The sequence below is a fragment of the Zootoca vivipara genome, chromosome Z1 (assembly GCF_965207765.1).
Source record: "Zootoca vivipara chromosome Z1, rZooViv2.hap1.1, whole genome shotgun sequence".
Lineage (NCBI taxonomy): Eukaryota > Metazoa > Chordata > Lepidosauria > Squamata > Lacertidae > Zootoca > Zootoca vivipara.
This window is the reverse complement of record NC_142583.1, coordinates 46090854-46106784: the sequence shown is the minus strand read 5'-3', so window position 1 is coordinate 46106784 and position 15931 is coordinate 46090854. Positions and strand designations below refer to the sequence as shown.

General features: G+C 41.2%; 1 long non-coding RNA gene across 1 annotated transcript in view; it reads right to left on the bottom strand.

The window, feature by feature from the left end:
* The window catches only part of LOC148687363 (uncharacterized), a 105886-nt gene that overhangs the window by 50687 nt on the left and 39268 nt on the right, over positions 1–15931 (bottom strand). The window lies entirely within an intron of this gene.

The window sequence follows — 15931 nt, the reverse complement described above, 5'->3', positions numbered from 1 at the left end:
AAAGCAAGAATAGGATTGTTGAACCTCTCCCCAATTTTGGCAATATGGTGGTGGAAATGGGAACCTAAAACAATTCAGGCTTATTCAAATGCTTTTAAGTAATTACTGATATTATTTGAAGTACCTTTTTGCCACATTGTGGTACTTTTTGTGGCACAGTTGTGGTACTTTTGCCACAGTTTTAAGTCTGTGGTATTTATCTTTCTTTTAAGTATAATGGATGAATTTGTGGGGTTTTTTATTTTATTTTTAAACAAGGACTTGGTTTAATCCAAATTGTCCATTGTCCATGTTCATCTTGGATGACCAGGGCAGTGTGCAGTCTTTGTTGTTTCCCAAACTCAGAGTCCCTTGCTTACGGTAAGGATGATAACTTCCTAAAGATCTCAAATGAAAGGAAGTTACAAAACAAAGCCATGTCAAGTAGGCACATGCCCTACTGCTAAGCACTCAATCCAAGCCTATCGAAACATGTTGAAAGACAAGTCTCACAACAACAGCCAGGCAGCTCCCCCCCTCCCAACAGATAACTAGTGTGAAAACAACAGATGAATGTGCATGTTCACACTTGAAGAAAAGGAAACTGAAGTTACAAAAGTCACCGAAGAACATGAGATGAAATCATCCCACTGCTAATATGTTGTTTTGTAGGCCCTCTCAACATGTTTGCAGGTTGCTACTTGCACCTCACTGCAGTACAAGGAATTGAGCTAGAGTAGCATTTGATTCGAGGCTGCCAAGAATAACAAGCTTCCAAGGAAGATGTGATGTAAAAGAGATCCCTTTGTTCTCACATACGGTATGGTGAGACTACGGCGGAGCTAAGTTGAAAAAAGGACAACATTTCCAAGTAGTTCCTTGGGAATGCAAATTCTGTGTAGGCCTCATTCCTCCTGTGGGTCTGGCTTGCAAGCAGAACTTTCTGGGTAGTCAGAGAAAATGTTGTAAGGCAATGATAGGCGCCCTTTATGCCTTCAAAAAAATGCATGCGAGCATCAAATGTGAAGGGGGAGCAAGTGACACGCTCTTACCCACAACATGACCAGGATTGCATTCACACAACAGTTCATTCCAGTGCTATTTTTCTAGAAAAAGAGGTGCCAGAACTCACCATGAACGCCTCCCTCGTTCTCTTAGAATGGCAATGGTGTCTACCTGAGAGGTGCCGGAAAGTTCCTGCTGAAAAAAAGCCCTGGTTCATTCTATTTTCCAGCCATTTCTCTAACTGCTAATTTCTGCATTATTTTGGAGCTTTCACACAACATAAAAACTACTTCAAGGAATATAGTGCAAGTTTAACGCTCATTTCCATGTCATTTGCTTCCAGGAGAAAAGTATGTAAATAACAGTTAGGGAAACATCAGGAAAACAGCACAAACTGCTGTGTGAATGCAGCCTAGCACTAGAGATGGGGGAGAAATTCAATTTTGTATGCATGCCAGTGAAAAACTATCTAATGTGCACTTCTCAAACCAATACATGAAGCGAAATAGAGGCAACTCCTTATTTGCATGAAGGTTGCATTCTAGGTCATTGTGAGCATCGGCAGAGCCCATGTAAGCCTGCCCCATTCCACCCCTGCCCCCACCCCCTGGGTAAAAAATGGTACACGTGTTGGCGGTCATGTGCCAATCTAGCACACACAAAATGGATGTCGCCTGTACAGCTATCCTTCAAAAGTCACACTTCTCCAAATTTTGCAATTCAGTTATTTAACAGAACAATATGTACAGTGTGCGCATAAACAGGCCTCTATTGGTGAAGATAATGCATTCCTGCCTGCTTATGTTAGGGGAATTGCTTGCAAAAATGTGTATATCAGGAGAAATTGGGACTAAAATGAATTTTCATGAGGATTTTTTTTAAAAAAAAGAAATTGCAAACTGATGGGGAAATGTACAGTACTGAACCTAAGACTGAAAAAAATGAGAAACTGATTGAAAATGAAATTGACAGATTTGAGCGTCCCAACTGGGCGCACTCCACACTTTCCCTCCACTGAACCTTCCCACATTGAGTGGAAAGGTCTAAAGGGGCCACTGAACCTAAGATACCTAAGACACTTGTGAATCCCATAAACTTGTTGTGAAATAAATAAGCAAAATAAATAAATTTGGATGTCTGTGCTGAAACCAGGGGAGTGTACATTTGTTCTGATATCTGACCCTGATTTTGTGTTTGGAGACTTTAGTTTTATCCACATACATAATGTATGATGGCAAAAAAAATCACTTTGTGGCTATTACAAATTGTAAGGCAGGGCCTGCCAACCTCATAGAAGATGTAGGAATGTAAACACATTGGGGAAACTGTGGTGGGCAGCACACACACCCTGAAACTAAGCACACATTGCAACCTAGTCTATTAGCTACAACAGGATGCCTCTTTCAAGCCCAATTGAAAAGGGAGGAGAGCCTGAAGCTGTCAGGGGTAATCTCTGTGGACATGTGGGCATCTGTGGGCACCACACTGGCAAACCCTGCTGTATGGACCTCAGTGACTACACAGGATATTTCCAGAGCCCTCCCTCATGTGAAATGTCTGAATATACCAGCAAACTACCTATATTTCCCATGTATTTGTAATCCAAAAATAGAGGATAGGTACGACCAGGCAGATGGTGTGTGTCAGCGTCTGAGAATTGTTTTTCTAAAATCTCTCAATAAATGAGTAAGCTCCAAGCAACAAACTTGCAGACACCGTCCTGTTATGATTCCACAATAAAGAATGTCTGTCTAATCTGTTTAATTAATTCCACTTAAAAGTATGGACATTCTCTAAGGCATTCCATATAGGCGCACTGCTGAGGTTGTAAAGCTATTGAGTCAAACTACGGTTTCCTTTGAAATATAAGAAATGACCAATACGAAGCAGATTTTAACAAGCAAAGGAAGATGACTGCTGTAAAACTGAATTTCCCTCAGTTGTCCTGTGACAGACGTTAGGATCTAACAGTGGAATCCCACGCATACCTACAGGGCAGTTGTATCACGTGCTGGGGTAATGTGTATATGTTTGGGTTGCCATATGTCCTCTTTTTCCAGGACATGTCCTCTTTTTCATGGATAGAGTCGTCATAGCGATTCATAGTTAAAAGTAGAAGTCATCAAATGTGTCCTCTTTTTTGTTCTTCAAAATACGGTAACCCTGTTTTCTGGCTTGCTACTGGCTGGCAAGCAGGGGGAGGAGGAAGCCCTATGGCGTGTTCTTTCCCAGTATCTTTGCATAAAAATGCCAATATAAAGAACACAAATCTTCATACACAGATCCAAGATGAGCACTTAATGAATCCAATGAATCAATAGAAGTTGGGAATTTTTAAAGTTGAAGATCAGTGCCTGCCACCTTCTTGCCAACCACACTGTAAAATATTGATACATGCACCCCTCTCCTTTTTAAATTTAGTGATATGTCTGTATTTTGTATAGTATTTGCATTTTGATGTTTTGAATGTTTCCTGTTTGGGCACAGCTTGTTGTGGAAAAGTGGCATATAAGCAAACTCAATCAATCAATCAATCAATCAATCTCCAAGTGGTGAGTGATTTCAGGGGTGCCAGCATATGCACTGAGCTTGGTCTCCTTAGAATTAAGGCCATTCCTTGGAGTAAGAGTGTCTTGCTGGATAAAGGATAGATACAGGTTTGTGGGCATGCATAAAAAAATAGCCCACTGTACAATGGCAAAATCTCCACCTGTATTTGTTGCTCTGCCCCACTTTTTGCCTCTGTTGACCACTGGCATGCGGTCCTCAGAAAGCTGCCTAGGAGGGAATGTGGTCTTCAGGCTGGATGGTTTCCGATCCTTTATTTATAACTAACATATAAGCAGCACACCTGCCATTAGGCTGGGCAGTATGAAAGATTAAATAATATGGATGGAAGCCTTTTTTTTGTCACATATCCAATTGGCAAAGGAGGAAATGTTAAGTAATAGTAGCCAGCCACATCAGTAAATGTACACGTAATGGGTGTCTTAGATGGGTCTCCCCATATGTATTTGTTTGAACTTTGATAGTATGGAATACTACATGACTGCAACTGAATCAGCTCTGTAGGACCGAGGTGTTAAATGGGGTCGGATAGCCCACATCCGCCAGCAAGATGTCTGCAAAATAGTATTTGGTTCTTCTTTCGGCTGCCAAATCTGAATTTTTCTTTCCCACTTTTGCGCATGCCTAGTACAAGAGGCATAAATTTAAAATACAATTTTCAGGTGGTGATTTCCTCATTGGAAGTATACCGCCAAGCATTTTCTGCTTTGAAAGAACATTTGTGCTTCCAGAGCCTGTTTCCTTTCCAAGGGGTGTTCATGGTTTATTTGTAAATATTTATTCTTGGCTAGAAACTTGCCATTCAGACTCCCAGGAAAAACCCAACGTGTTTCTTTTTATTGTTCACTGATGGCCATGCAGTGGTATGGCTGAGATTCCAAATGCATAAAAATCAGGAAATTAAAAGTTATGGTTCATGCAGGAAGCTACTCTAGTCCTCTTAGACTTGTATAGCTCTTTCTATTATTGCACTGACCTTACTTAATGGGTTCTGTAATTTTCAATTTCCTTACTTTGGCACTTTTATAGTCTCCGCTAGCACTGCATTAATATGTTTTCCTACCCTTAATTTCCTTGAGTAACTGTTTTAGTTAATTAGACCCAGATCTACAAAAACACATGGAACTAAATCCAGTCCATGTTTTGCAGTTATATTTTGCCATACAACCGGCCAGCCTTTCCGCTGTTGGGAGACCAGGTTAAGGATAGAGAGAGATGCCTTTTACAAAGTCAGATCATTGGTCCTCTAGCTCAGTATTGCCTACACTGACTGGCAGTAACTCTCCAGGCTTTCTGGCAATAAATTTCCCTAGTGCTACACCAAGAGACACCAGGGATTGAACCGGAGACCTTCTGCATGCTAGGCATATGCTCTGGCATTGAACTACAGTACTGTATAGTCATTCCCTTAAAAAAAGAATTACGGTATTCATATAGTATTTGCCTGCATATAGGAAGGATCATTAATATGTAGACTGACTGAACCTGTATCTATGCATGTATAAATTTAGTTTCTCCATAGCAACAGCTGATACAGTTTAAGTACACAATTGGTTCCGGAAGTCTGTACTTAACCTGAAGTGAACTTAACCTGAAGCGAACTTTCCCATTTAAAGTAATGGAAAGTGGATTAATCCGTTCCAGACGGGTCTGCAGAGTACTCAACCTGAAGCGTACTTAACCCGAAATATGAGTGTAATTGGTTCTGGAAGTCTGTACTTAACCTGAAGCAAACTTTCTCATTGAAAGTAATGGAAAGTGGATTAATCCATTCCAGACGGGTCTGCGGAGTACTTAAACTGAAAGTACTCAAACCGAAGCGTACTTAAACCGAGGGATGACTGTACTTGTTTATTTTGAGTGTTACAATAATTAATGGCTGCAGCTCTGCTTTTAAAACATTGCACAATTCCCTGCTTAGGAATACCTTTTGGAGTTCAAAACATATTATGTTTTCTTATCACCATCATGTTATATTGACAGGTTCATCAATGATAATTTCAGATACTTTAGAAGAGTTTATTCAATGATGCTTTTAAACTCTTTGCCCCTCACCTACTTTGTTCATATGGTTCGGTTTATTGTTAAAGTGAGAGTTTGCTTGTTTACTTTATCTTCTACAGGTTTGCTGCAAAATAAATAGCTTGAATAAAGTGAAACCAAAAAACAAACTCTTTTTTTAAAAAATAGTTTTTATTGTTTAAAATCAGCAAAGCAACAAATACACACTTACGTATAAAAAGGAATAATAAGGTGGGGGAGAATAATAAGGGGAAAAAAATCAGCAATACAATAAAGAAGATCAATTAAAAAAAAAGAAGAAAAAAAGAAAAAGAAAGAAAAGGGCAAGAAAAACCTTATTCTTACAATATTTCGTCAAAACTTATCCTCACAGATTTACAAAACAAATAAGAATATAAAACAGATACACTCATCACATCTACATATAGATACTTCCTGTCCCTTTTGTTGCACACTTTTCAATATCTTATGTTTCACAGGCTTATGTTAACGATATCTCTTTTTCCTCCTCATTATTATTCTAATCCTTTCTATTTCTCTCAAGCATCATTCAATATCCGTGAGTAGAGAGCTATTTGGGTAATATGTTTTGAGATAGTTCTTATACACTCTCCACTCTTTCACTGTCTTTTGTACAGGTATATCTCTCATTGAGTCTGTCAACCATGCCATCCTAATATAGTTTAACATTTGTGTTTGCCAGTCTATTACTGTGGGCAGCGTCTCGCTTTTCCAATTTTTAGCTACCAAGATTCTAGCAGCGGTCACAGCGTATAGGCATAAAGATCTTATTTCCTTATTTATTTCCGGTGGTAGGATATTTAAAAGGAACATTTCAGGCATTTTTTAAATGTTATTTTAAACATTTTCTTTAGTTCTTCATATATCTTGTTCCAGTATTCTTTTATATTTTTGCAGGACCACCACATGTGGTAGTGTGTGCCATCTTCTTTCTTGCACCTCCAGCACCTCGGATTCATACCCCCATACATTTTAGCCAGCTTACAAAAAACAAACTCATCCTCATCTTTTCTTGCAGGTTCACTGGAATTCTATTCCCCTCCCCGACTAATTTTTAAAAGGACTTCAAAGTCCATGCCTTTTAAAAGTAGCAGAGGAATTATACTGCTAGGAAAGGACTTTGGGTAAATAATACTGTTCTATTTTATTGAGGAATTTTTGTTTCTCCGATGATTTCTGACCTCACTAGTAAATAAAGTATTTTGTGTCTTTTTTAACGAAAAGGATTTCCCTAGGGAAAAAATGTACAAGCCTGTTGCAATCTCTTGGAGGAGCAGAGGGGCTGGTATGGAATGATACAAGGAGGAACTGTGCTGTCAGCAACAGGAAGTGGGTGAAAAATGAGTGATGCCCCTGGGGAGTTGAATGCAAAGCAGATGGCTCTAATTGTGAGTCACACTGTGACAACTGATGAGAAAAAAATCTGCTCTCTTGACACTTGCAGATACCAGAAATACCAGAGAACGCATTCCAGGGCTTCTTGAAGACTTCCCTATCAGGGGGAGAGCAGGGTTCCCTTGTTTCCATCACCAAGCAGCCCATAAAACTGGAATTGATAAGCTTCCTCAGGCAGCCAAGCATTCTAATACACAGATAAGTTATTTATGTCCACTGAGGCACGGAAGAAATAAGAGGCAAGAGGTGCAAAGGGGACGGCAGCCTCCATTGATTTAGATGCTGATCCTTTCAATTGCAACCTACTTTAGGATAAGAAGGGGAAAGGAACATCCTGCTTTGTGAGCCCTGGTGGATTGAGAAAGCTCTCCTTCTTCGTTTGGAATGCATTAAACAGCATCAGTTTGATATATTTCATTTATAGCCGGATACAGGGCTGTGGATTTATGGGTTTTTGTAAAGAAAAAAAAAAGTGGAAATACAATAAATCAAGGCCAGGAACCATGTAGCAGTTTGTAGCTAATTTTAAAAGCATCAGACATATATTGGGACAAATTCTTCCCTAGTGCAAATCCATGTACTCGGGTTCTTATCTTCCAGATGTCACTGGCCAGGGCTTCCAATTATTTTTGTTTCTTTAGTCATCTTCGACAGGCCTCTTGGCTTCTCTAACCAGCCCTTCCTTCCTCTTTTAGGCACTCTTTTTGCCTGTGTATTAGTTGCAACTTTAGTGCCAGAAAACAGTAAGCAAGCTTGAATTTTTGTATTTGCTCTTTGGGGGCCTTTTTTTGGCCAAATGGCAGCAAAGAAATAAGTTGTTGTTGTTGTTGGCATCCGCCTGTCTTGAAAGACAATAAAGTGCACCTCTGAGGTGAAAGCAAACCACTGGAATATCAGTGCATGCTGTCGCTACAGAAACCAGAAACTCGTAACTTCTGTCTCTTGCACTGTTTTTGCCCCATTAGCAGCACCAAAGTGACCTCTTCAGAGCATAAGCCTGGGCAGTGTGTATGGAGGTCCTGGGCTGCCCTGACGTCCAGACGTCCATCTTGTTCCAAAGGAAAGTAGAGCCATACATTTGGCACCAACTTGGCTGCTGGAATATAACATAGCCATCCTTCAGAGCTTCACTGGGAACAAAGCAGTTCTGGTTAGGGGGTCATTGTGATCTTTGGAACTTGCAGGAAAAACTCGGCCACAATCCACTGGGTATATAAAGGATGAGGTGGTAACCTGGTCCTGAGCTGTAAGGGACTCCTATGTTACTGCCGACACCTTGGCCCTGAAGCAGATAGGCAACCAGTGCAAATTCTGCAAGCAGTAATATATGCTGCTGGTAGTTTATCCCCACAAGCAACGTAGCTGCTGCTTTCTGCCTCTGGACCGACCCCAAGGGTAGCCCTACAAAGGGAGCTAAGACTGCTTTGATACAAAGATCTAACCATGATCCTTCTTCCCATTCACTGTGAGAATTCTGCACACGTGTATGTCTGCATGGCAATGTCATATTCACATCACACATTTAAAACACCTTTTAAAACACCACACATCTAAAACATCACTTTTATCTGACGAAGTGTGCATGCACACGAAAGCTCATACCAAAATAAAAACTTAGTTGGTCTTGAAGGTGCTACTGAAGGAATTTTTTTATATCACTTTTAACAGTTGTGGGGAATGTTGGTAAGTGAGCTTGTTAAAGGTGCTGGAAATTGTATCTGAGGTCAGAACCTTAACTATACCCAGTCAGATGGGTGGGGTACAAATAAATTCTTCTTCTTCTTCTTCTGATAGTTTGGGTGAAGTGGTGTAAGACAAGTTGAGGAGAGAAAGAATTTAAGATTGTATCTTTCTGATCAAGAGCTAGAATATTCCGAAGCCAAGACTGTTGATAGATTCCTTATAAAAATGAGGTTGTTAGTGAAAGAAAAACCAACTGTGAAAATTGTTTTAAACAGTTCCACAAATGAGTGTGGAAATGCACCAGGAAGACAACTTTTTTTCCTTTTGTGGAACTTAAACTGACTCCTAAACATTCCTGGAAGTTAAGGGTAGTGATGATCAAGAAAGCAAATACTTCATGCAAGGGTAAACCCTCTAATTGTGTTTGTGTTGATCAGCTGCCAGAAACCCATTTCAGGATGACCGCAGTCATGGCTGTGATCTCACTATTCCTTTTGACATTATTGTGCAAATGTGTGGTGTGTTTTTGTGGTAGTGGAGAAGTTTAGAAAGTGGAGCTGTGAAAAACATCCAGGAAAGAGAATCGTGTTATATTTTTCATTGCTTGCTTTGGATGGAAGCCTGTTGAAGATTACATAACATAAGAAAACACACAGTGGCCCATTCATGAATACTGAATCTAATCGCCTGGGTATGTGTGTCAAATATGACTTTTTCTAGAAAGAATTGTGGTGGGGGATTTTTGTATGTGAAAAAGTACGTGCTGTAGCGGGGGGGGGGAGAATTAAATGGGGGCTGTGGTGTATCACAGGATAACTTAGAGCTCAGCTAAAAAGGGAGGAGCTTTTTCTGTAAAAGCTTTCACTACCGGGGAAATGCATGCCCCCTTTCATCAAGTCATTTTGGAGGGAGGGTAGGTTCTCAACACTTGTAAAAGTGTTCAAAGTGTAGGAAAGATGTAGTCATCACTCTGAATTGGCTTAGTGATATTATCATGTTTGACTGGCTATCCTGGTTATCCTGGGCCCAATTAAAGGTTTTTATATTAATTTGGAAAGTCCGCAGTGACTTGGATCTAGTGTGTGATGGAACACCTCTCCTACTACCCGCCATTTTGAGCCTTAAGATCTGCTGTGTAGGAAGGGGAAGGAAGCTTGTAGCCCCAGTGGCATGCCAAGTTTGCTTGAGTAGGAACTTCTTGGTGGTGGCACCTCATCTGTGGAATACTTTCCCCCAGGAGATCTGGCTGGCCTCCCCATTGTTGTTTTTTTTAGATTGAGCATGAAATCACTTCACTTTAACCAAGTGTTTCGGAGTGTTTGATGTTTCAGAGTAAGATTCTATGATGTAATTACAGCTGCTGTAAGATTTGGTTTTAACATTTTGATTAATGTTGACATGTTTTTTTATTATATTTATCATTATAACTGTTGTATGCAACCATACAATTTTTTTTAAGGCTGGCTAATATACTGAACCAATAAAATAAATGACATTCTCTTTAATATAGCTGCATGCATTGTCCAAACTCTAACAGTTACATTCTCCCATATTATATAGTTAAAGACACTTTGACACCACCAATTGACTGACAGGAGAATCAAAATTCTCAGGGTCCTTCCTGTTGTATTAGAGTCCTGAAATGTGGTGCACCTTGAGTCAAAGAATAATCTGCAAATGACTATTCCCCCCCCCAAAAAAATGAATTTCAAGTTATATTTCATTTTAGTTAAGTTTAAATGGTTATGGTACTCTCACAGAGCTAAGATTTGACACACAACTAGTTATTCAGGTTTCCCAGAATAATAATAAATGGGTTATTTTTACATGTAAACTCAGGGCACAGAGTTAACTCACTGGGGGAAGGCATGAAAGGGAGAGCCCTGTTGCATACATGAGAGATGTGTTTGTGAACTGAAACTGAAGTGTGCAGGGTTTCTGTTCATAGGGACAGCTTACGACAGGGTCACCAGTATTTTGAGGCACATTTGCAAATCAGAGAAACTGTCACGATGCTGAAACGTAAATTCTGCTATCAGTAAATAAAGGTAAAGTTGCAGACAACTCTGGGGTTGCGGTGCTCATCTTGCTTTACAGGCCGAGAGAGCCGGCATTTGTCCACAGACAGTTTTTCCGGGTCATGTGGCCAGCATGACTAAGCTGCTTCTGGCGCAACGGAACACCGAAACCAGAGCAGCGCACAGAAACACCATTTACCTTCCTGCCGGAGCAGAACCTATTTTTCTACTGCACTTTTATGTGCTTTTGTACTGCTAGGTTGGCGGGAGCTGGGACCGAGCAATGGGAGCTCACCCCATCACGGGGATTCGAACCGCTGACCTTCCAATAGGCAAGCCCCAGAGGCTCAGTGGTTTAGACCACAGGACCACCCACCTCCCTAATCAGTAAATAAAGGTAAAGGGGCCCCTAACCATCAGGTCCAGTCGTGCCTGACTCTGGGGTTGCGGCGCTCATCTTGCTCTATAGGCCGAGGAAGCTGGCTTTTGTCCGCAGACAGCTTCCACGTCATGTGGCCAGCATGACAAAGCTGCTTCTGGCGAACCAGAGCAGCGCACGGAAACGCCGTTTACCTTCCCGCCGGAGCGGTCCCTATTTATCTACTTGCACTTTGATGTGCTTTCGAAATGCTAGGTGGGCAGGAAATCAGTAAATACACAAACCTAAATTCCCATCCCTTTCTCATTTCATAATGGGTACAGAAATTATCATTGGTCTCGGGGTTGTGAAGGAAAACGTCCCGGGCTTGTAAATTTTGCCGTAGTGTTGCTTGCTGTTTGCAGTCTGTATGAAGTTTTCAAGCAGCAGAGCACACTCAGGTGTGAATTTACAAGCCTAGGGAGAAGGTCTTTCATTTTAACTCCTCTTTTTTTGAAAATAAAAAATAAAATCATGCTGTCTGAAGAACAGCCTCCTGGCTCAGTGTACACTGGGACCTTTTGGGATTTTGCAAGACTCCATGATGCTTGCTGGCCTTCTTTCAAAGTTAAGATGTTACATACCTCGCTTTGGATTTTTCTGTGAATTGTACATTGAATGACTGGATATCCCTGTCAAAATACTCCTCATTCCACAGGTTAATTAGCGACAACTCCAATTAAAACCCTTGCAATGGCATTTCCGAAACTGGTTCATTAAGATCATCTCCTGCAACAGGGGAGGTCAGCTGCAGTGCTAGTCTCTGCACTGTACTAATTTCCCAGCTTCCCACAGGCAAGCTTTTGAAATGCTAGGGCATCTTGCCAAATCTCCTCTATTTCGGGTAATAACATCCTTACCCTTTACCTCCCATTTGTGTCTCTGTGTTTAATGTTTTTAAGTTCATCCTGGAGCAAAGAAAAGTATGTGCACGTGCTCCATTATTTCTTTTCAAATCCTCTGTCTCTTATCCCACAGAAGCCAGATTTTGCTTTCCCTTCTGTGTCTAGAAAGCAATGTTTTGTACTACACATTTTCTAATCAAAGGTTGACCATCTAATTTGTTTTATTTTTCTTTGTTGCTCTTTGGAGAAACTGGTGGGAAAGGTAAAGCTTAGAATCCGCAGATACTATTAGCCTGGAGAATTCAAAAGCTAAAGCTCAGCTTGGCCCTCGCTTTGGGGCTCCATCTGCACATTTAAAGCATTATCACACCAATTTAAAATGTCATGGCTTCTCCCAAAGAATCCAGGGAAGTATAGCTTGTTAAGGGTACAGAGAATTGTTAGGAGACCCCTAGTGCCCACACAGAGCAGTTTAACACAATAAGCTCGGTCTAAGATCAAGGCCACTGTGTCCAAGATCCTAACAAGGAAACCAAAACTGCATAGGAGTTATGGAGCTGTTCCAGCAAGTTTCCCTGCCCACTTGCCAAGCTTTTAAGCATATAGAGAATGCCCATATACAGTGGTACCTCGGTTTATGAACACAATTGGTTCCGGAAGTCTGTTCATAAACTGAAGCGTTCATAAACTGAAGCGAACTTTCCCATTGAAAGTAATGGAAAGTGAATTAATCCATTCCAGACGGTCCACGGAGTAAGCGTTCATAAACTGAAGCAAACTTTCCCATTGAAAGTAATGGAAAGTGGATTAATCCGTTCCAGATGGGTCCGCGGAGTACTTAAACTGAAGCGTTCATAAACTGAAGCATGGGTGTAATTGGTTCCGGAAGTCTGTGTGAGCATTTTCACCCCTCCCATTCTGAAAATCTGGTGATATCTGCTGTTGGGAGGGAACAGTTAGGAATTGTTACTTTGTTGTTTTTCATTCCTGACTCTGCTCTCTGCTGTGTGCTGTGTGCAGTTTAATATCTTCTGTAGACAAGATGGCTAAGTGAGAGGCTGTAACACTCACAAAGCCAGATCTGTAAATATTCAGTAGTTAATAGAAATAAATGAGGAATGTTTTGAAACCTCTACAAATGCTTCTGCTGTTCACTGCTGATTTGGTGCTCATAAAGCCCAGTTATGAGTCCATGATTCCCGGGTGTATGCTGAAGGTGTTCCAGACGTCCTGCCCAGGCATAGGGGCCTAAGAAGACCTGGACAGATCCTGGCATTTACCCACATATGGTAGCAGGCGGATGGTTGCTGGTAGCAGACTGGTGGTTGCAGATGGCTATTGATGGTTGGATAATTGGATGTTTCTGATCCATTTCCATCTGATGCTGCACATCGGAGTTGAGCTGTGAGCTGAAGCTGTTTTTCAAGCTGCTGTTTGATTTACAGAAAGGTATGTTGCTGGCTGCCAAGAAGACAGCAGAGACGCTTTTCCAGTTTGCCTGTTAATTGTGCTGAGTGGGGAGAGAAGTTGCTGAGAGAGTCAAGAGTATTTGGGGTGCATGAAGGGAAGTGTCTTGCTGTTAACTAAACACAGGCATGGCTTCTGCACATTCTGGCCAGATGTCTCTATCTTTTCCTCTCCTTACACCAGAGACCTATCCTACATGGCAGGTCAAAATGAAAGCACTTTTACAAAGGGAAAAGCTTTACCATATTATAGAAGATGACCCCCCTAATGAGGATGATGATGGATGGCCAGCGTGGCATGAGGCAGACATGAGAGCCAGGGGGACAATTATTCTGAGTGTCCAGGACCAGTTGTTGGTCAACTTGGAGAACCAGCAGACTGCACGGGCTGTTTGGAATAAACTTCGAGATATGCATCTAAGACAAAATGCAGGATCCAGTGTGCTTTTCTTTAAAAAGCTGTGTAGGCTGGAATTGCAGAAAGATGGTGATTTGCCCAGCCATCTAGCCCAATTAAAACGTCTCAGACAGGATCTTGTCCAGCGAGACTTAAATATTTCAGAAGCTGTTTTTGCAATGCTTATCATAAACAGTTTGGATGAATCTTATGATGCTGTAGCTGCTCAATTGTCGTCTTTGCCCAATGACCGTCTAACAGAAGATTATGTGTCTAGCGTGCTCTTGAATGAGTGGGATCGCAGACAGACTGCTAGAGAAAGCAGGGACAAGGCTGTTGGAAATGCCTACAAGCCTTCAACAGGGGAAAGTGAAAGTGTTGCAAAAGCTCTTAAAATGCGCCGCTGTTTTTCTTGCGGAGAGGTCGGCCATTTTAAAAATCAGTGTAAAAACTCTTCAAAGAAGAAGGGCAACTTCAAAGGCAAAGGGGGAGGAGGCCGAAAACCCCAAGGGCCAGCTGCATCAAAGGCTTTGATTTCACGCAGTTCTAATCAACTCACACGTTCTGTTTTTGTTGTCGACTCAGGAGCCACAAGGCACGTGGCCAATGATAAAAATCTCTTTCTTCATCTTGAGAAACAGGGAGGAGCAATTCATCAAGCGGATGGAACGACTATTAAAAGTTTGGCTCAGGGAACGGTTTCTTTGCAGAGCCTTAATGCAACAGTTAAAAATGTTATGTATGCTCCTCATTTGCAGGATAATCTCTTGAGTGTTTCTCAGCTAGACGCTCAAGGATTTAAAGTGGTGTTTGCAAACTCTCGGTGTGAAATTCTTCGAGACAACAAACTCATTCTTTATGCTAAGTGTGTTGATGGTTTATATGTATTGCCTTTTGTTACAGGTACAGCTGCTGGAGCAACTAAAGAAACTGAAAAGGCGTGCTGTAATATATCAGTAGATAAGAATGAGAAATTGCATAACCATTGTATTCATGATTATCATCGTTTGTTTGGTCATTTGCATTTCCAGGCAGTAGGTAAAATGCAAAATATGGTTGAGGGCATGAAAGTTCAAAAGTGTCCTTATCATATGAAATGTGTCTCATGTGCAGAGAACAAAATTAAGCAAGCTCCCAAAGGTACAAAATCTGGGAGGGAGGTTAAGAAACCTTATGAGATTGTGCATGCAGACTTGGTTGGACCTCTAGCGCTCTCTAGAGGAAACTCATGTTATTTTTTGGTTCTGATAGATGCCTATTCTAGATATGTTTGGGTCTATATGTTACAAAAGAAGTCTGAAGCCTTCTCTAAGTTTCAAAAATTTTGTGCATGGCTCAGGAATGTTCACGATGAGCATGTACGTTGTCTTTTCACTGACAGGGGTGGAGAATTTTGTTCAGAACAGTTTGAAAACTTTACTGCAGAACAGGGCATAGAGCACATGACTGCCACGCCCAGATCTCCATGGCAGAATGGTTTATGTGAAAGAGTAAACCAGACCTTGCAACAAGGAATTAAAACTCTGTTGCATGATTCAGGCCTACCCAACCCCTTTTGGGCTGAAGCTCTATCGTGTTTCACCTATATTTACAACCGCAGATATCAATCAGCCATTGATTGCACCCCATACGAAATGCTGTTCAAAAGGAAACCGTTTGTAAAACATTTAAAAATTTTCGGTTCTGAAGTTTGGGTGCACACTCTGCAAGGTGACAAACTGAGCAAATCTGGTCAACATGGCATTTTTCTAGGTTATGAAAAAGGTTCTTATCGTGTGCTGATGACAGACACAAACACAATTAGGCTGACCAGAAGCATGGATTGTAATCCAAAATGGGACAAAGTTGGCATTTTTCAATGTCATCCCATTTCAGATGATGAGGTGGTGAAACCAATTAACAAAGAGGCAAAACCTGTAATTGATGCTGATGGTAGCACAGATTCTGACACTGATACAGATGATCAGAATGAAAAGACCTCTTTTAAGAAATCAGATGGGTCTGACACTGATCTAGAGGTAGAATCTTTGCCAGATACAGGTCACCATTCTCCCAAGGAGGAGGAACCAGACCCAGAGGATCCCAGAGTATTGCGTAGATCTGAGAGAACTACC